Source organism: Paralichthys olivaceus, chromosome 7 (assembly GCF_024713975.1).
Source record: "Paralichthys olivaceus isolate ysfri-2021 chromosome 7, ASM2471397v2, whole genome shotgun sequence".
In the NCBI taxonomy this organism is placed as follows: domain Eukaryota; kingdom Metazoa; phylum Chordata; class Actinopteri; order Pleuronectiformes; family Paralichthyidae; genus Paralichthys; species Paralichthys olivaceus.
This window is the reverse complement of record NC_091099.1, coordinates 21785984-21806973: the sequence shown is the minus strand read 5'-3', so window position 1 is coordinate 21806973 and position 20990 is coordinate 21785984. Positions and strand designations below refer to the sequence as shown.

Below are 20990 nucleotides of genomic sequence, written 5' to 3'. Positions count from 1 at the left end.
TGCTCTGAGCTCCATTGTACCCCTATTTAATTCTTTCAAATTCTTTATACAAATGTGTTTAAATCTGTGTTAGTGAGCACCTTGTAGTAAAGTTTGTCTATACACTTGACAGGTGTGGTATTTCAAGGTGCTGATGTACAGAGCATAACTGCAAAGGTGTGCTTCGGACTGGTCACAATGCAATGTCAACCAGAGCAATGTCTGCACAGCTGAATGTCCACCGTTCAACCATCAACAATTTAAGAAGGTGTTTCCAAAGAGTTTAGCAGCAGTCAAACCCACCTGCCATGTGTCACCACTACCACACAAGATCCATAACAGATATTTAGACATTAATTCAGACTACTGACCCAATAGTCTGTTCATATGCTCTCGATGAAAATTTCCTGGAGGAGTTTGGCCCTTCACTGAATGCTGAATACATACTGTCAAGTTTAAGATTTGCAGTATGATTTCTAATTTAAAGATCTTGCATGTTGCGTTAGTATTTCAGTGCATTTTTGGCCAGACATCCATCGTTAAATTAGCATTGGGCCTGTGGAAGTACAACTGCTGGCACACAAGGCCAGTTATACTGTAATAGTAATAATGAGAGTTAAAAACTAACTTAAGAAAACATTAAAAATAATATGCTTGAATTCCTCAATGTGCAACAATATCTTCATTTTATTTTCCTAACATTATGGTTAGTATCATAAAGCTCTGATTTTACAACTGCTGCTATCATATATTCAGACAACACTACCCCGCATCCCCCAGCTCACTGATTAAGTTCCCCAGAGGAAAACAAGAAGAGATGTGGATGCCAGACTCTTGCAACCTCTTGAGCACATTTGAGTTAATGACGGCACTATCAGTGAATCAGCATTTAGAAGATAATGATGTCAAAAACAACCCCCTCAAATCAACTCCCCTCCTAAAGATCCTCCTGATCCCCCCATGAGACTAAATGGCACAGGGCCTATCAGTGGGAGCCTGTGAACAGAGAGGTGTGTGTGTTTGCTGGCCTGGACTCAAAAACCGAGAGCCTGCAGGTCCAATTATGCTCTGGACCTTTTCAAAGTCAATTTAAAGACTAATGTGGGATTTTGCTAATTAGAGCTGGGAATCATTAAAGATCTCATAATGCACTTGTCCCGACAGTTGGATCAGGCTACCTTGATACCCTAAACTTTTGCATGTTGACACAGTGGAAGGCTGTAGCTATATAGCATTTTTATATAGTAGTTTAGACAATTTGAAATAGAATGCAAATTACGTTAATATCCTGTCTTATTGTGGGAACAAAAACTGTATGTTTGCAAGGCACAACAGACCATGCAGAGCAAATATCAGGGGAGGAGGAAAAAGGAATGGGGAAATATGAATTTAACTTAATAGTAAAGCAGTAGCAGCCATTGTGGCATCAATGCAGATGGATTAACAGAGACAACACAACACAGCAGTCCCAGTCATCAACGCAGAGGCAGAAATAACCATCTAAACAGAACAAAAACAAGTCAAGTCCAAAAATAGCAGCTGCGCTTTGTAGGTGACGTGACTCTACGATTTTGAAATAACTTTGCCATGAAGTCAGAAAGGATGAAATAATTTTCCAGATGGAGAAGATGACTGTAAACTAAAAAAAACTCCTTATCAACTGAATCATTTGAACTTGGCTTGAAAGGAACTACCAGAGAGAAATATAATGTTTTCACCGTGCAGTATTACCCTCAAAATGTTGTGTTTTATCACAGTGGAATATGCAAGAAAGATTTGCGAGGGAACGCTCTTGACTTCTCCCTCGACAACATGATGCATTTGAGAGTTCTCTATATGAACTGAGCTGTGGAGATTTTACTTTAATACAACTGTGTTCTGTAAAGACCTACACTAAGTTAAAGACACACCCATACGAGCCGGGTTAACAGGGTGAGGTTGTTGGGTTTGGAAAAAGCATAAAAGTAAGAGGGAGATTTATAGAGAGGCAGTCACAAAGAACAGACAAAACAACAATCTGAAAGCACACAATATGGCCTTCCAGTCTCCCTGTGCAAGGATAACTAACCCTTTGGATGACAGACTAAGTCTTCTCCAAATATTATGTTGAGTCACAGCTATCAGAATGAACAAGTCCAAACCAGTCTGCCAGTAAAGAGCCAGACTGAAGATGTTGATATTTCAGTCAACAATGTCTTTTTCTTTGCCTTGTTGTAGTAATGTTGAAGGTGTCACTGTAAATGTCTGATTTTTACGTTGCCATGTGGTGTTGTTCAATATATCTCAAATCTCAATGGGCATTACAGGCCCACCACAGCAACACATGCCAACCCAGCCGCAGCTGTAAAACTGTCTTTTTCTTTTTTTTGTACAGTAGCTCTGAGAGACATTAGGACATTAGGAGTATTTTGTTTAATGTACAAAGAGACTGCATAATGGTAGGGAATGAAAAATCCTAATATGATTAGTTGTGCAGTGAGAATAACAAGCTTTTGGCTGAGCTTACCTGCCAGGCTGTGTGCCTTGCTGTCTTGAGCGTTACAGGTCTGAAGGAACCAGAACACGCTGATTCAGACAAAGCCAAAGGGCATCCTCTAACTGCAGCCAGCTTCCCTGCAAACAAGAGAAACAAGAGATGTCAGCTCCTACTTCTGAGGAGTCACAGATGCAGAAAAGTTTCTTAAGAAGTACCAACTGTTGGTTGGGGTCAAAGCAAAAAATTCCTAATAATTATTATTCACTGAAACTTTAAATAAATCATAAAAAGCTGACCCATTTAAGTATTTGGTAAAAGGTTGACATATATAAATCTCAACTGAGCATAAAGTACAGGCTATCTCCAAAATCTTTGAGACAATATTAAGTTTTATTAATATTATATTATTTTTTTAAGTTTAAAAACAAAATTTGGCTGAGACAAGAAGCAGAACATTTTACAAATTTGATGTTGATTATTTATATCCTGAGCTTTATAATTATTTATACCTCCTCAGGCACAATGCATAAGCATTATATTGATACTGTATATATTGGACTTTTGTTATATTGCTAAAATAAAATTGTGATGATTATCTGTAATTTAGGCAATCGACAGATTGCATGTCTGGAGATTGCTTACGTAACACAAAGGACTGTGGTGTGGAAATTAGTAAAACTACGATCTGTACCAGTTTGCTTCCCGCTGGGTTGGTCGAGGAGGTAGGACTCTGTTATACACAACTAGAATGAGATGACAAAAACACTACTCATGTGAAATAATCACAAATATTCACATAACACAGCCAAAAACCCAACTGTGCATTAATAATACCAACAGACTAACGAACCATTCCAAAAACATTCTCCACAACACATCCCAATTCTCATGATAAGCATGAGTCATCACAAATTAGACATGAACCACTCCCCTGGCCTAAATTCATTACTGCAGGCAGAGCGTTCTGTAATCTGCTCAGACAAAAACCCAGCTATATAAGGAATTGTTTGAGCAGAGCACAACTAGTGGCTCTCAACTATCAGAGCCAAGAGTTGAGATGAGGAGAGTCTGTTTACACTGAAAGCCTGTTTTATGTTTTTTGTTTTAAGATGGTCCACTTGCATGTAACATGACTTGGCCTTCAATGTATAATCCAACACCAGTGAGCAGAGGATGGGGGGAGGTGAACAAGGTCTGTTTGTGTGAACATTTGCAGGTGTAGGTGCTGTGTGCAGGTCCATATTTGGGTGTGCATTTTGTGAACGTGAAAACTTTGGCATGTTGCTGCAAAAAAACCCATTAGGTTCATGTAAAATGTACAATATCTCAATTCTATATATTTTAGTATCAGTTTACAAAACAACAGATGCCAATAAAAGATTTCCAAGTGGAACAGTAAATGTGCAAATTGCCTTAAATATCATAAATGAAAGAGAGGACAGTCCAATAAATAAGAATAGAGTGAGTCAACCTTATTCTCCCCTGTGATTCACTTCACTGCTTGTTTAAGCCATGACTTCCTCTGACTCTAAGTGACAGTGCACCACAGTATTTCTTCACAGGCAGATATCTAAACAGCTTTATGTATCACTTAATGGCAGTCAAGCATTGGTAATCAGGACAGATAGAGAGCTGAGTACACCAGGCTGCTACTGTGATGCAAACTGTTTTATTGCATCCCAACAGCAGAGATGCAGTTTGTACCCACTCGCTGAGCTCTGTCTGTATTAAAATGCCTCCACAAGCTGCTGCCACGAAGCCACAATGGACAGATTTAATGCACAAGTTTTAGAGAAGTATAACTCTTGGACCAAAAGGAAGTGACATACAGAGGTTGAGAGTGCAAGATTTCAATCATTTTGCAGGTAATATAAAAATATTATCCATGTTCTCCATTCAAATAGAAAGAGTACTTATTTGTACTTAATTCAAAAACTTTAATGAAGAACAGCTCTAACAGGCTCTTACTTTTATCTGGAATTCCTGACTTACGTATACATTTGCTACTTAGAGAATATTATTATCGGGACAAGATACTCACTTTCTGTGAATTTTTTTTTTATTTTGATGGTTAAACAAGACATGACTTTACTTTGACAAAGTATATTTTCAAACTCCCAATAACACTGAAGAAAGAACCAGCCGAACATTTACAAAACGCTGTGGTGTCTGCATGAAGCCATGTGCTAAAATTGATTGTGTGTGCAGACTAAGTGGGCTGGCAGGCCACAGGAGGGGCAGCAGACTGTTTGCAACGGTCCGTGGAGCATGTCTTCAGGCCAAGACCCTATTCCCAAGACGACAACAACAACCGAAAGTTCCCCATGACCTTTGCAACAGCCTGGAAAGTCTGGAAAGACATTCCAGACAAAAAAGTTAAAAGTTTCAGAGATGCTGGGGCTGCAAGGGAAGAATATGTGATGCTCTAGTTCACATCCAATGTCTACATACTTCTAAATGCATTAGGTGTTGGGATTGTGAGTGAAACAAGTGGACAGCATCTGAAAAAATGTCAAAAAGACCATCAAAAAAAGACACACATGTCTACTCCAACCTCACCAAACATAAACCAGCCATGCCGGCTCTACAACACAAGGATTACGTCATGACCCAAGTATTTTTCAGGAAAATTCAGCCAGGGTACTCTAACTAGTGACTGAGTGGATATCATATTCACAAAGAATATGTATTCTAGTCAAACGATTAGACAAATGACTGGAATGGAGAGCTCTGCAGTAGTACATTAAACATGATGTCATCATTATACATCTTGGAGCCAGGGCAAAAAAAGCATTTATGCTGATCCAAGAGCCAAGAACTTGCATCACATTCAGATGGCAATAGAGTCTATATTTAAATATGATTCTGTAGAGGGACAGAAAAGGAGTCTGACATCTCTTGGAAACCAGTTACTTAACAAGCCCCTCTTTTTATTTTGTCTTTACAAGGCATGTCCCTCTTTCACTAGTATTTATACATCAACTCCATCCATGTTCCTTTAACAGTTCAACTTCCTCTTTTTGTCTCTCCATATGGTCGTCCCACAGTTCAGCTCCCAGGGTGGGCAGCTGGCTCTACATCAGACATATCTGAGGACAAAAGGGAAACTCCAGATTGTCGTGGCGAGGGCAGCCACCCGTGGCAATGCTCAGCGGTATTTCGGTTGTTTATGGTTGGCAGTAATTACAGAATGACAGAATAACCGAGGTCAAGAATCTCCAGTTGATGCAAAGAAAACACAGAGCTGGTTTAGACAGAAAAACACAGAATGAACAATCCACTGGTAGCAAGCCAGATAAAAGTGATGTAAACTCAACAGGGTGACAAGGTGCTCAGGATCAAGCTCAAGCTCCTTGGGAAGCCTGTCTGCTTGTGCAGGGGCACAATGTTGCAGTTTATTGCTACCCAGAGGCATGCCTCAGTATATACATATAGAAAAAGGCAGTTATATAACTAATCGGAAGATCTCTTTCTTAAAAGATCATTGTCTTACTTTACAATCACTAAAAAGGCAGCAAAAGACTTAATGTTGCATTGAGCTTTTTAATAGATTTATTTTGCAGGGAAACTCACGCTTGATATCTTTATGAACTCAAACACTGGAGAATTTGAATCTGTAATACAATTCATCAGCCACACTGAAACTGAACGAAGGAGATTAAAAGAGTATTCTGACATGATGGAAATGGATGTCCACCATTCTTTCATGCATGTACAATAAATATGACGCTACAGCTAGCAGCCAGTCAGCTTAGCTTAGCACAAAGGCTGTAAATATGTATAAAGAAATCAAGCAAGGCTTCCTTCCAAGGCAAGAAAAACAGCTATCAAAATATCTAAATCTCAGAAATATATCTAGTTTAATCTGGTGTATAACAGAAAAGTGTTTTCCCGAAAATGTCCAGTAACTACTGGATACAGAGTTTCTCTTTGCAATTTGCTCACATTATCACCTGACACAAAAAAACAGGAAATCTGAGAAGCACTCCTCAAATAATGCAATACTGTTTTTTATAGATGTCAGATGTAAGCAAACAAGATATTTACTGAACATGTCTGCTGTCATTTCATTATAGATTGAGATCGGAGTAGTAGCATATGGGAAGCTCACTATGGAAAGCACATTTAATTTCCTACACTTGCTTTTCCATCTGTCCAGTCAGACTTCACTAAACAAAATTGTAGTACAAACTTGAAAGAAAACTGCAGCTTCTTATTTTGCAACTGGGTGTATAATCACTATATCGCACAAATGTTTGACTGACAAGGTGACGGCCAACTACCTACCAGAGGTCTCCATGTACTGTATGTGAACTTTAAATAAAACAGACTCAAGCGGTTGATTGCAGATAGCTGCTTTTTGGGCTGACAAGAGTCAAATCCAGCATGCTTTGCAAACATACTCTTGAGTATGTTACACTTTCTTCTGAGCTTTATGCTGGTTAGAGTGACAACTACCTACAGCTACCTTCTATTAATATTAAATTAGAATCACTAGACTCACTATGATTTTGATCAGGCAAAAATATGACAAATTGGCTCACAAAATATGTCGTTTACATATATACTAAAACACACTCTACGGGCTGACCTAATTTTGTTTTAAATATATTTGCACTTGTCGTTAATCATTATATCCACATCACTGTTTAATTAAAGCTCGTTATGAGGAAAGTCAGCCTGATTAATATGCATGTCATCCTTCCTGTCATGCTTTTACACTGAGCCTAATTCTTGCTTATACTGCAAAAGTAAATTAACATGTCTTGCTTAACTAGCTGACATGCAATAGGGGATTCATACAGGCGTGTGCAGAAGAGATAGCTTTTAATTAAAAGCAGAGCGTGTTGGTGGATGTAGGGCAGGTATAGTTGTGTGTGTATGTTTTAGTTAAAACCTGGGGAATAACTTAGGCTTGAATATTATTTTCTCTACTGAAAATAAATGTTTAATTTAGACTTTCAATGTGCATATTTTTTGAAGAAAATATAAGCTATTATCCAATGACAGTTTGTGCCCCATTTCAATGAATCTGCAAGTTGAAGAAATAATTTATCAGATGATGTCAGAGCTGGTCAACACAAGTATTTTCTCAGTGAACAGCTCAAAAACATTTGGATCCCTCTACATTATTTTCAATTCACAATAACTGAACCTCTTTCAAAATTTCACAAAGTGATAACACAAGCAGTGACACATTACACAGCGAGAAACATTATCATCTCCCAAACATTCCTCCCGCTGCTCTCTCCACCCCTGAAGAGTTAGCATGCTTTTCTGACGCAACAAGACACAAGCACAGTGTGGAGAGTCCTCTGATCTGTGCCGAGTCCCCATCACGTGTCGGTGCAGGTGTTCTACTCCAGCACTCACCCAGGGGGAAGATGATGTGCTCGCACAAGGGAGAAACCTGCATGCCAGAGTAAATACACGGGTGTGTGCTATGGTAGGGTGGTGTCCACCTAATTGCTATTGGGGAATATGCAGGTTTTTTTGTATGGAGTCATTGGTGATCAGTCCACCCTTAGTGTAGCATATAAATTGTCAATTTACATAACTGCTTTTCTTCAGCAAAGAAAACAGACATTTTCCTCCTTTGTGTAAATGAATGGTGCCAGAAAAAATCCACAGGAGAAAATAATCCTTATGTTTGAACATTTTATTTTCGCTTTGATCTTACAATATGGTGTCCCAGTAATGGGAGCAGACATTATAAATTGAAATAAATACTGAATCTTATTGTGCTGTGCAGCCTCATGCTCGTTGGCTAGTTTCTGCTCAGCCACTGTTCCTGTCAGTCAACAGTCTCCTGGATCATACTGCTGCAAACTCCTCCTCTTCCTTTCCTCCTCCTCCTGTGGCCCAAATCAAGTGGCACAATGCCAATATCTGGGCAGGACACCCACCTGCTATCACAACCACTCACTCACGGACACAGAAGTTGCACAAGAAGTGAGTTCAGATACCAAATCTTCAAACCTTGCTCCTCTCATCTTAAAAGGACATCTGTTTCTTCTTTTTTTTCAAAAAATCTACGTGCTGTTTTTCACACCATTCTCAAACAGTACCGTCACTCTTGTCTCATCCCTTACAAACTCAGGAGCCCCCCCTCAGACTGCCAGCCTGATATAGCTGTGGTATGGGCCTGGGCGTGGGCCAGGGTCTGAGTGTTTGTTTTCTTGCCATTTCAATCTTAATGTGATCCACATCTTGTCACGCACCAAACAACAACTACTTACACAACCAGGCGGCAGTTACTGTTACAAAGATACTGCATGCTCTAATACTGCTAATGAGATCACAGCGTGGATGGACTGTGTGTATCTGTGTGTATGCGATACACAGGCTAAAAGGAAAGGGGGGTCTGTAAATTGAACAGGTAATTTGAGCTGTGCCTTCACTCAGCTGGGTCACTTGAAAATGGGGTGAGTCTGCAAATTTAATTTGGGCAGCACCAACAGGATTATTTGCGGAAGAGTCTTGCTGTGTCAGGCAAGGTCAGGCAGCGGATGTTTGTTTACAACTGATGAGGTGGTGAATTCTGGGATGCCTTTTCACCACAAATGTTGCATAATGTCCTAACCACCTTGGAATGCAGACTGAAAAACAGTTTAAGGTACAATTGTTAGCCTCTTTGCCAGTAAATTTAAGGTTCCAGCAAGTCTGTGCAGTCCAAATTAAATTTTTTTGTTGTCCCCATATAGAATGAAGGAAGCATTATTTAGTCACAGCCTACCTGCATTACTGAACTTGATCCTATTTTGAAAATGAAATATTGCTGTAAGGGTGGGGTACCGAAATCCTACCAAACAGATCAAATCACAAACCAGATTTTGGTGCCTCACTTTGGTGCCTCAGCTCTGTACTGAAATAGTTGCTCTGCTTACAGGCAACATAAACATCACCACATGTGCCTAGTTAACACTTAACTCTGGTTGCAAAAACACAACCACTCCAGATGACTCTGACAGCACGTAACGTGAGCCTAAAGGTTGCTAGTAACTACCTCGAACTGGACCTGACAACCAGATGCCAAAACTTAATGGTTGAGAGTTTTATTCATTATGTACTTTAAACTGTTAATATGTTGAATTTCAAATTAAAATTTGCCTTAGCAAAATAAAGAGCCATCATTTTGTGCTTTAAAAAAAAAAGAAAAAGGATCGGTTCTGGACCCGTTTAGGCACCGTGCCCAACCCCACCAATAAATTACGTGTTACATTCATGGTGAGTACAACTTTTGATTATTTAGAATCCAAGTTATGCCTCTGAGCTAATGCATGCTAACTACAAGGGCTGTCACTTTTTCCAAAAATCAAGTTTGAACAAATTTTGACACGACAATTTGAAATCTCTGCATTCGTATAAATGAATGAAAGCCTTCTGGATAAATAGTGACAGCTCTACTAACTACGCAAACAACTGATTAAATTGCTGTAATATGTAAGTTCAACACTTCTAGGCAAACGACAGAGGATAATGTTTTCTCTGAGACTGCCCAGGCAGTCCCACTCCTTGGTCCACAGCTGCCTGTACCTGTCAAATACATCTTCAACAAGCAAATAGGACAACTTAAGGTAATAGAATGATTTTACCCCAGGGAGCAGCGTGAAAGCTTAGAGCACTGATTTTACCAATACTTCTTTACACTTAGTGACAACAAATGTGTGCATACAGTGTGACATAGTAATAAAACTGTGATCAGATTGTAGCCACACTATCACGTCAGGATATATTTCTATCAGTTTCTACACTTCAAGACAGGACTTAACACAAAGTTCCCAATACCGTGAATCAACCAAAGCTGAGGCACAGCAGTATTTAAAGTCTGTCCTGTTCACTATTGAATTAAGACCGGATTAGAAATGCCATAAAAAGACGAGGGGTCTTACGGTAGGAACAAGAGATAAGAAACAGAGCTTTTGAATTTGAATAGAAATAAGTGCGTCATGTTGACCTAGTTTAGCATTCAGAACGGTGGAGGAAGCTTTTACACATTCGCAGTGTCAGGAAGAACCATTATTAAGTGTGGATTTGCAGAGAGGCACCACACCCACAGCCTCCATCTCTGTCATCTGTAATTTATAAGACTTGTCAAGATGCAAATTAAGAAACATATTCTATATTTAGACTGTACATCATACATCCATACAGAATATATCCATGCAACTAAAGGACATTTTGCAAAATATTCCTCCAAAAAGCCGTGTATACGTTTTCTTCTGCTAGTACAGTTGTGTAACTGATGGTATTCGATACCCAACAAACATACATTCTCACAACCTGTATCCAAAAACCTACCACACTTCATCCTTAAAGGTTGATGCTTCGGATGAATCGACCAGATAGCACTGAAGTACACGAGTAGCCCCCATCTAGGCTTGTAATCTCCAACACCAGGGACAGATCAGTTTCACCATGGTAAACAAGTCCTACAGCAGCAAGGTATGTCTGAGAGATTTCAGCACAACACGTAGCAAGTTATTTTAAGATACAGGCTGAGTCCAGCAGTGTTAGTGAGGTCAAAACTTGGCCAAAAGCAAACATCCCTTTGTGCTCTCAACACATTTGTGTAAGGCAGACTTGTTGTGACCCCCACCAAAGACACAACCAATCACAGAGGCCTTGCCCTAACTAAAACAAATACTTATGTAGATAGATCACAGATCCTGCAAGGGAGAATTATCCGTCCATATATGGAGTTCAATACAACATCATGGCAGTAAAATGTTAGAGACCATTAAAAACGTTTTTGATAATCCAGAGAAACAACTGAAGCACAGATATGGCTTTAAAATGAAGGTATAGCAAAGAACCTTTGATTTGTCACTCGACAGGAGAGTTTCCCAGTTCCCTGTTCACAGGAAATGTTTGGAGATGTAGCACACGTCTCCAGTGTTACCGTCAGTCAGGGTCTTAGACAGTGAGACTCAAATCCTGCAAGAGCAGTAGCCACTGAACCAGAAAGGTGCCAACACTCACCAAGATCAAAAGCCTAACTGCAGAAACACAGGTGATACAGGGGATATTTTTCACCTGCTACAGAGATACATGATGACAGTGTTGAAAACATAAAGTGTGCATTTGCAGGTGTGCACAAATGCTGGGTGGGCTATGCATGCAACTGCATGTCACTTAATTTGCAGTGTTGACAATGATTTTTCTTAATATTTCATAGTTATTTGTTTTAGCCCATATTCATCCCCTTTCAGATTTGATCGCCATAAATGCAGAACAGTGGGACAGAGTTTTGAGGCATATTTCTTTTAAATTAAATTGGAAACCAGGTACATCCAGGGATGATCTCCCACCACATTTTGTTAGGTCTTTGGCCATCTTCAATTGCAGCCTCAGGCTGTGAGCTGTCTCAGACATAAGCAGGTATTAGAATCTCAGATTGCAAAACTCTCAGAAAGAATACTTTATTCAGGCTCTACTTCTACATTTCACGTTAATAAAGAAAGCAAAAATGAATTAAGTGCTCAGCGGTTAAGAATATATTTCAAAGTTACCTTCAAAGATAATGGCATTAATGGTAGAAAGAAAAGGCCACATTATCGTCAAGGGGTAATTTATGCATTATATATTATTTGATGTTGGTTTGGGACTTTTGAGGTCAAGAATCCAATGTATGAACACATTACGCAACATAACTTTCATTCAAATACATTCACCATAATGTTATGACTTGAGAAGTTGTCAAGTTGAATTATCCCTATATGTGATTAGACTGATAGTCAGGATGAATGGCCATTTTGTTACCAGTCCATTTTCTGTAGCAGGATGATTTGATTTTGAAACCAAAGGTAATGTTTGCTAGTGGGTTTGATTTTTGCGTGTTTGTTTCAGAACAGCACCTCCTGTACTGGACAGAGGAATATCCACCATTCAGCAGTTTTTTTGTTGAAAAACTAATAGACTTTGTTTTTGTACATCGAAACCACTCAGACTTCAAATAATGACTGTTACAATGACAATTTACTTCAAATGTCCCCATCTGACATAACATGGACATGGTTGTCTTAATTTACCAACGGCTTTGAAAACCACAACAAACCTTGTACTTTTTTTATTGCAATTGATTCCTTCTCCATTGATGTTTGAACATCGTCTAATACACTCAAGAGATTTTTGGGGGGCAAAATGCCATAGGAATGTGTTGAATAAGAGAAGAAACACCATCACAACATAGTTCAAGTCGACTGCTCTGTTAGTTGGCTGTAGCCTGAGAAATTACAGAACTTATCAAGCTTGGAATGTATCACAGCTGGACGGACCCTTGAAGGAATCTCCTTTAGTTTCAGGGTCAGAGAGTCTACTTGAGGACACATTGTATATACAACATGTGAACAACCACTAAAAAATGTGTCCTCAATCATTAATACTGTTTAAATTTGCCCACAGCCAAGACCCACACTTATCCTTCATATTCAGTCTGACCCCATATAAGTGTTGTTGGAACCAGGTTTGTGGATAGAAGCCAGGGTGAAATGACAGACGTGGAGCATCAGGTCATTCAACATGAAAAATGGCACAGCATTCATTCTATTTGCTGTCAGTACATCTTCCATTAGACTCTCTGCAAACCACCAAAAGCAAACAGCTAATGTAATGACTAGTAAGAGCCACATCAGTCAGCTTTTAGTCATGCATTAACAAGACACTGTAAAGTTTTTTACAAGAAGGAAGACAGGTGAGGTGTCTGAAAGACATCAACCATGAAAACTCCTAACATTACCACTGGCCCTGCCTCTGCTTTTGTATAGTGGACCTCACAGGATGATGATGATGGTAGTTGTTGTCTTTCCCACACCCACTATTCAGTTCAGACAGAGACTATCTGACACCACTAAATCTCTGAGTCCAATAGCTTAAGCCCATTAAGTCAGTTCTGGATGTGCTGAATAGTTGAACTCTGTCTGCTCTGTGAGGAGGAGAAACACTTTCATATTACACACTTTGGTGAATGGACAAAGAGAGGTGAACTCAGTCATTAGAGTCATCACCCAAGCTAATAGCTCTTATTTGTATGCAGAGCAAACTAAAAAAGCAGTTAGTATTTGAAAGTTAGACTAAAGCATCTGCACTTCAGGCCCACATGCCTTTATGTTACACATTTCATAAGGTTTTATATGAGCCAGTACTAAATAATAACCTAACTCAGCTAATAGCTCATTGGACTTGCAAGATCAACACTGCAGCTAATAGCTTATCAGCAGAGCAATAGCCTTGACATACCCAGACAATATTTACAAAGTCAACATTCCTTTAAAAGGTCAAACCCAAAATGTTTAACATTTATCAGCTTTCTTCACACAGTGAAGAAATTGCAAGGCAGAAAGGTAAAACAAATTCAATTCACTAAAGATTAGAGGTATTAATATTTGCAAATCATCTTCTAAATGAAAACTCTGAAATTTTCTCTTTAATTATTTGTTCCTTTATTAGACCAAATACAAGTAAATCCCGAGAATAAAACATAACTCCTAACATTTTTACACAGAAACATACATTTGCCATTGTCAAATGTATTAAAGCTCTTATAAAATTTTACAGTTTTAATGTATGTTGTGTATGTATAAAACTTGTTACTGTCCGTTGCCAAGGCATTGTAAGTTCAAATTTTACAGCATAAAATACCAAATGCCAGACAAAAAAAAAAGTCTGACGTTATTTTCTTAAAGGGATAGTTCACAGAAAAATCACCACTGTGCCAATGGAGGTATGATTGTCAGGAAGCCCCTGACACAATAGGGGGTGCGTGGTAGCATCACTACTTCCGGTAGCAGACATTTAGGCTTCGATGATACCACAGGAGCAGTATGGAGGCATTTTATGTTTTTTTCTGTTGTTTTTTTTTGGTCACCAGTTACTTCAAATGTATGGAATTTTGACTCAAACACTTCAAACCCACCCCTCCATCGGCATAGTGGTGAGTAGATAATGAGTGAATTTCATTTTTCCATGAACTATCCCTTTAAGGACATAAGAATAAAAATAATGTAAGTTGTAATGTGAAAACAGGGTTTGTGAAGGTTTCAACAAGGAAAATATACAACCTTTTTATGACCATAATGAAGGAAATTCAAGTGAAATGTGACAGATATGAAGGAATATTTAGGAGTCCTAGAATTTGTGAGACTAAACTCTCAATATGTCATATTATCTCACAATCTATACAGATACAGTCGATAGTCTTTCCCACAGACAAGCCAAGCATTGTAAAGCCTGCGTGTTGTCACCACTCCGGAGCAGACACCTTGTTTCAGAGTCAGGAGGAAATCGTCAGGTGGATTGTTTATTCCTTATGGAGTTTCCCTCCTTCCACTAACTGAGCAACCTGACCGTTGTGGGCACTGTGAGTGCTGTGAACATATTGTACATATGAACGCTGTTGTTATTGTAGCAACACAGACATTATCTCTTTCTGTTTACTCTCCTGAGTTGTTGGTTTATGAGGGTCAGCAGTAACACCAGGAACAGATTATTTTCTTTCTTTTTTTAACTGTATTGAACTAATCTGTGGTGGACTTGTGGGGGAGACAGAACCAGACTTTAGTTTTATGTGAAGTCCAACATGTGGTTTAGTGTTCTTCTCTTAACTGTTCCAAATGTTGTTGATATAATAAAACCTATTAAAAAAAAAGTGATGAGGGATCTGCAGTGTCTACCAAGAAGTTAACCAAGAATAACCGAGTGCTTTGCTTTAGTCCACAATGGACAAAGTAAAACATGATGCCACTCTGTTGTCTCACATGGATATCATTTCCTGTGTTCCAGCAAAACACAAAACAAGGCATTTCTGTGTTATTTAGCACCAGATATTGCTAAATGTTGCATGTGATGAAAAGTCACATGCAAGCAGTCTGAAAAAAAGAAAACAAACATACACTTCAATTTTAAAACAAGACTTCTAAATCAAAACAGTCATCCTCTGATAATCAAATTATTAACATAACAGATGTGTTGTAGTGGAACTGAAAATATTTCACCATTCATCCTGGTGCTTGAGCTTTGGGCTCCAGTGGATTTATTTAATTTGTTCTGACACCTTGACATCTTCCCACCTGGATGGCTCAGATGACATTACACTGACTTTTGGAAGGTGCAATGTTATTGCCTGGTAACTGCAAAATGCTCTCACTGTAAGCCATGACCTGGGGCTGCCAACACAAATCATATCAAGAGCAGAAATCCAAAAACAAAATGTGACTGGGCTCCAGCTCTGCTTTGATTGCAGACAGAGCTGAAGTTTTTCGACATGGCTTCCAGCCCAAACTGCACTTTAGCAGGCTCCACTGACCTTTTAAAACCTGGGATATTTTGTTTAAGGGACAACAACATGGTAAAATTACCATTGGTGTGAAAAAGTAACAGTGTTGTTCACCAAAAAGAGAGTGACATTTGAGAAATGGAGTCGAGTTTGGAGATGCAAAGTTATGTTGGTGGGTTTCGTCAAACTTTATGCTTCGTTTCTGGTAACAATACCTCAAATCATATGTTTTTAACGAGCATATTATCTAAAAAAAAAATGGTAGCAATGTATTGAAGTGTGTGAGGAGCAACACTACAGTTCATTATGATCATTTGCTGTGATCACTTATTCAAAGACACTTCAGACATGAACCTGGATTGGTTTAAGATGCTGTCACACAGACAAGTGTAATTAGTGTTTGCCAAATACATTTTAATCCGACAGACACATCAGTGTAAAACTTTAAAAACTCCATGGTTAAGATTTTGTTATGGTATGTGTATCACTGCTGTTCAACAGAATCTGTCCGAACATCAAGAGAGTATGTAATTGTGTGTGTGTGTGTGTGTGTGTGTGTGTGTGTGTGTGTGTGTGTGTGTGTGTGTGTGTGTGTGCATGTGCGTGCGTGCGTGTGTGTGTGTGTACTCCTTAACCTCTAGGTCACACCTGTTACCTAGCTGAAGCCCTGGCTCAGGGCAAGGGGGAGAGGTCAAGGGTCAGGGAGTCACATGACACTTCCTTCACATATCTGTTTCAGGACCAACACATTCTCATTCACTTTGTCAACCACACAATTATCTATTATTTATGTCACTGAATTTTATCCAAAACAAATATTTGATAAATATTTTTTGCCGACAAACACTTTTGGAATTGCAGATGTTGTTTCTGACACTGATATGCTGCCTTCAGTCCCAAATAAAAGTCATCTGATGAGATCTCAGCTAGCTCTAAATGTATAACAGGAAAATGAATAATACAGTATACTGGAATCAGTTATGACAGGGTTTGAATGTGAGGTTATAACTCAATTTCTGAAACAGGTTTTATTTTTTCTATCTCAGTTGAAACACTTTGAAATCAGGCACTTTACTTAGATTAACTGTATGTCTAACACTGTATGGCAATTGCCAGCACATTACAGCAATGCCCAAAAGTAGAATGCACACATATGACTCATTGGACCTCCTTGTTCTTGACTGTTGTATTCTTTCAGTATCGGTATTGAGATATTTAAGCAGGCATCAAATCAAAGTCATTATTTCAGTATCGTGACAACACTACTTACTAAACAAATATTGATAGGCCTCAGTCCAAGCGAAGGTTTGGGTCGTTCTGAACTTTCTGGCAAACAGAAACTACTTTCTTGCCAGTTCACAATGTGAAGGGACAGATTTTTAACATCTCAATGTACTGCTATTTCAATATACGCCTCCAGGCCAATGAGTCATCTATGATAGGCCTTTACAACACAATTCAAGTCTATTGTAATAGAAACTGTAACTGACTTTGTCACATTTATTGTATCTCTTTTACCTCACTCAGGGTTTCCCCTGGGTTTCTGGAGGATTAGACTTTGTGGTGGCTATTTTTCACATAATATTGGATTATTATCATTAAAAAAATTTGAAAGATGAAGCACTGGTTATTGTTATTCACTGTACACACTGAAATAAGGAAAGAGGAAAAAGTTAAACAAACATGTCAAATGATGAAGTGAGCCAAAATCCTTATAGCACTCCTTTTAACATCTCTGAGTGATGGCTCCGTCCTGAAGTACACTTAAGTTAGTGCTCCCAATATGTGCCATTCACAATAGCATTGGTAAATTAAGACTTGAATAGGTTTGAACTATTTTCTCAACCCGCCTTAACCATCTGACATGTGACAGCTTCTGGCTGCTCACTAAAATGTTAATGTTTTTTTTTAATCAGATGTCTGTATAGCTCAACGTCCCATTGGCTCAGACAGATGACTGAATTACTATAGTGAGTTGATTATTCTCGCAAAACCAATTTCTTTGACAGTTAACATCTTTCAGATGTTCAGTCTTCTTTGACCTCATCATCTTTGACAGGCGTCATTCTTGGCCGTTTAACAGATTTTCTCCCTGGTTAGTTTTTGCTGTAAAGACGTCAAGAGACGAGAACTCATTTTTCCTCATCATGAATTAAATTTTTCTGCGGCAGCAGAAAATGTTCCAGCAGACTTCAGAGACCTAAATTGGACAAACCAAATTCCATATTGACTTTAAATGGCTTAGGTTAGGGACTATGTTTTAGTTACACCACCTTGCCGAAGAAAAGAAATCCCTTTTATTTTTTGCTTTAAATCTGCTTCCTGTTTACATCAACGAGACTTGCCCATTGTACCTAAAGGTCAAATAATGTGCGTTTTTTAGGTTAGCTCACTATAGCCTAACAACATAATAAGGCTACTTACCCTAACCAATGATACAACACTTTGTAAAAGAGCAAAGTTACACTGCTATATGTGCTCAAAAAGAATATATCAACCTGTGAAGATGAAAGTTGTTGAATCATATTACGGTCAATACAGTATCCTCTCTCTACAGATGGTTAAAAGACTCTCTCAAAAATGTTTATGCACAGCAACCACATTAAAACAGTATGGAAAACCATGCATGATACTGTCATAGCATGGATCAATAATGCAGCTCTGAATGTCTGTAATAGACAAACAGAGCAGCTGCCATGAAAATAAACCTCATGAACTATTCTGACCACTGATGCATGTATCCTTCAAACTGTCAGACACTGGGAACTTCTTGTAGTCCTGCAAAACCAAAAGATCGAGACCAACACAAACCATGATCTTCCTGTTGTTCTCCACAAAGAATGTCCGGTATGTCCACGATTCAGAAATGTAGGAAACAATCAGATAAATATGTGTCCCACATTCTTTTGGGACTTGTCCCATCTCTCCATCCGCCTTTACACAGGTGAAGAAGTAACAATGTCAGACGCCTGCCTCTGTTGACACTGTCAACTCACTGAGTGGTAATCAAAACAAGAGCAAGGAGCAAGTAAAAACAAGAACTGACAAACTACAGTCCCACGTGAACACACAGTTATCTGTCAGTTTTGAATGGACTGAGGTTTACAGTGGTAATGTACTTCAACTCTCACTTGCCTGAACTTGCGACACTGAAACTGAGGATGGTTTCACTTTCACAAACACATTCTTCGCATAAACAAAAGTTCAGTACTTTTACAACTGAAGGAAAATAACAGATTCTGTGGATTTCAGCGGAATCCCAATTACAATTGGAACAGTGTGGTTAGCTGAGGTCTGATGCTGATGTTTCGTCTCTAAAGCTAAACATATTATGTAAATGTTTCTATCATCTAAAGACCATCACTGACAACCCTCACAGCATCTGACCCATACTGTGATGATTAATATGTAAGAGAAGACACACTGGATGAGTAAGAAACTACAAAACATCCTGCACTCACAACTGTTCATTTTCAAGCCTCTCTCCGATACCTGAAACTGATGTCATCAGTCAATAATCAAAAATACCAGATTAATAGCTTTAGGTGAGCTTGTTGCTAATGTTACCGGCACTGACATTGTGACAGTGACACTATGTTGAATAAGTCAAGTAGTCTAGAATTACTTCAAGATTTTTGACAATGAGTCCCAAAAAGTTGAGTACAAGCAGTCTGTGCCTCAGAATAACAGGAACCAGAACTAACTTTCAGATAATACTTCACTATCACTAAACTGACTACACAATAGGATTCATTTTTTTAACCTAAACTGACCAAACATTTCAGCACTAACCTGAGACCACAGATGCTGACAGGTGATATTATCACCTTCACAACATGCAACTGAAAACCTCAATCTCAGACCTGCATAAAAACTAATTTCTGTCATGAGTTGTTACAGCCTCCATGCTTTTTCCAAGAAAAATAAAAACAGCACTGATAGGGTTTGTAGAAAACATGCTGAAGACAGGTCTTGGATGGAGAAAGACGATAAGAGAGGTTGATCCTCTACACCTTTAAACAGGAATTCTAAGGATAAACTACACCTATGAAAGATATTACACAAATACCAATCAAATAGGTTATAAAATAAAATCAATTATTTAAGAAAATATGAATTAATAGCAATGTAACAAAAGACCAATATATTTTGATGACATGTTGATAAAAGGCGTATGCATTGTGCAAGTACAGTGAGAAAGCATAAGACCTGATTTTTCTACCTTGGATTTGTAAAATGTTTTGCTAGTTGTCATTCTCTGTTCATCACCACAGGGTTCAGTGCAAAGGATCAGTCGTCCATTAACCTTGATGAATGCACATTATCTAATACGACATAAGTGTTTTTGTTTGTTTGTTTGCTGAAGTATTTTTCTAAAAGTAACTGTCAGTATTTAGCAGTTCATATGTGTGGATAAATTGTCTGTGCATTTCTGTTTGCTCTCCTGCTTGCACTTAACTCTCCTTTGGACACAAATAAAGTATTTTAAATGACTAATAACAACTATAATATTACTTGATGTTGTTATTGCATATAACTTGGTGTTGGCACGTGTTGTGCAGGTAGGACACAAACTTCTTCCCACTCTTCTCAGCCTATGATACTAACATTTAGGATGTTGTAGTGCTTCTCAAGTACAAGCATCTCTCACAGGTCCCCTGTGTAAGACCCCTGGTGGTCCCAGGGGCCCCGGTGCGGTCGATCGTAGCGGTAAGTGAAGCTGTCTGTCCTGCTCTGTAAACACGAGTTCCGTGTGGACTCGTTTCCAAAGCGTGCGCTGAATTAACTTCGGTGCAAAAGCAAAACACGGGCTCAGCTAGTTCCTCGGTGTGACAGCGGTAAACCTGTAGCCACGTTACGAAGCGCAGTCACTTCAACGCAGCGAACTCCTCGCAATAACGTGACATTTGGCGCAAACGGAGCGACACAGCGCAGTTAGCTCGTCGCTAAAGACACGGAGCTGCGGCGCAAACTGCGACTTGGCAGACGGAGGTGAAGTGACGAGACTTGTGGCTGAGACACTTTCAATTTGGGGGCAAAGGGAAAAAAAGCTCTCAGCTAAACTTTTCTCTTACCTTCCACGCGCCGAATACTGTCCGCTCGCTGCTAGCGCCTCTCAGCAGACATTAATCCCGGCTTTGACAGCGTCGTCCTCGGCAGGAATGAGCAAAAAAAAAAAAGTCCGTGTGTGTGTGGCTCCGCTCCTCGTCAGTGTCTGTGGGTGTTTTCATACACGGCTCCTCTCTCTCTCTCTCTCCCTTT

General features: G+C 39.1%; 1 protein-coding gene across 2 annotated transcripts in view; it reads right to left on the bottom strand.

Moving 5' to 3' along the window:
- The window catches only part of peak1 (pseudopodium-enriched atypical kinase 1), a 98213-nt gene extending 77271 nt beyond the window's left edge, over positions 1–20942 (bottom strand). For both annotated transcript variants that reach the window (XM_069527966.1, XM_069527965.1), the window contains exons 1-2: positions 20804–20942; positions 2486–2592 (exon numbers count right to left, since the gene is read on the bottom strand). The gene's annotated coding sequence lies outside the window, so the exon portion shown is untranslated. The remainder of the gene's footprint in view (positions 1–2485; positions 2593–20803) is intronic.
- Positions 20943–20990: the final 48 nt, after the last annotated feature.